Here is a 1,835-nt window from a genome sequence, read left to right on the forward strand (position 1 = left end):
AGAGCCTGGCCCAGCCCGGCCCAACCCAGGCAAAGCCCCTCTCCCGGCACGCCCCCTGGCCCACCCTGCCTCTGATCGACAAGCCTGGCAGCTACTCAACCCCCGGGCTTCACCACCTCTACCAGTGGAAGTAAGGAGAGGGCTGAGTCCATGCAAACCACATCGGGTCGGTCTCTGGGAGATGCCCTGGGGAGAAGGATCCCGAAGTTGGGGGAGTTTGGGGAACGCTGGGGAAACGGGAGTCCCTCCTGCTGTCCTCAGCGTCTAGACCTCCCCTTCCTCCGGCTCCATCCCGGCCTGATCTTTTGCGGGCAGAGGGAGGGAATACATACATATAGAGACACACGTAGACAGACATACACCAAGAGGAAAAAGCACACATACAGGTACACACAAACACATTTAATTCAGTTGAACAAATATTAAACACTTCTATGTGGAAGCCATTTTGCTAGGTGAGAGGGATGAAACGATTCAATTCAACCAGCATTTATTAAGCTCCTACTCTATGCAAGGCGCGCACCATACTAGGTGCTGGGGATACCAAGACAAAGGAATTAGTTGTATTCCATCGTGAGGAACTGGAGCCCCTGACTGGGTGTAGGTTAAGATTTAGAAGAAAAGATAAAGGACTATAATGCAAATGAGAGTGAGTAATATCTGTAGAGAAGATAATTCACTAGGATAAATGTATAGGAGAGGATCAAACAGGATATTTTGGGAGATTAGAAAAAGCAAGAATTCACTTATGGCTTGAGAGGAGGCTTGACTGAGGAAATAGCCCTTGAGATGGGTTTTAAAGTGATGGAAAGATTTCCACAGGTGGAAGGATATATGTGTGGGGAGGAGGGGGAGGAGGGGGAGGAGGAGGAGGAGGAGGAGGAGAAGGAGGAGGAGAAGGCTGCTGCAGAAACCATTATAGGCACATTTGCCACCATTGTGGGAAAGGTTCAGAACCAGACAGGAATAGGGGAAACAGTCCAGTTTTTCTGGAAAGTAGAATTGTGAAAGAAAATTGTATGAAGAATGCTTGGAAAGGTAGGTTGGAGTCGAACATTGGAAAGCCCTGAATGTCAGAATGTCTGTAGTCCACAGGCAGTGGAGACCATTTGAGCAGGGAAATGGCCTTAGGAAGATTCATCTGGCTGCTCTGTGAAGGTTGGATTGGAAGAGGATACTGGAGGCAAAGGAGACTGTTTCAACAGTCAAGATCAGGGCCTGAACTAGTGTGATGGCTGTTTGAATGGAAAGGTGAAAGACTAATCCGTACTGTGCAGGTAGAATTTAGAGGACTTGGAAACTGGTTGAATGTTTGAGGGAAGGAGAAAAAGGATGAATCAAACCTGACAAGGGTTTGAGCCTTAGTTCTTGACTTAGATAGAGGGTGATAACTACCATAAATTTAAAAAAAAAAGAAAGAAAGAAAAGTTGGGCAGAGTAGTGGGTTTAAGGGGAAATGCCAAATTCACTTTTGGATGCATTAGTTGAAAACACCAGACGGATATACAGATGCAAATGTCCTGTGGATAATTGGAAAGGTTAGTGTGGAACTCTGAGGTCTAGGCTGGAAATGAAAATTTTCGCATTTGTATAGAGGTGTTAATTGAAGTCATGGGAGTTGGTAACTTCAATAAGAGAACTGTTGTAGAGGGAAGGGAACAAAAGAACAGAACTGTGATAGGAGAGGAAAGGTTAAAGAAAAGTCTTACAAGATTCTCTGATTTAGGAGGTAGAAAAATGATGGAAGGTAATAAAGAGTAAGAGAGTTAAGAGAGTGATTAAAGAGGACAGTGTCATAGATGCCAAGGGAGGGACCATAGATTTAGGAACCTCAG

This window comes from Notamacropus eugenii, chromosome 1 (assembly GCF_028372415.1).
Source record: "Notamacropus eugenii isolate mMacEug1 chromosome 1, mMacEug1.pri_v2, whole genome shotgun sequence".
NCBI lineage: Eukaryota > Metazoa > Chordata > Mammalia > Diprotodontia > Macropodidae > Notamacropus > Notamacropus eugenii.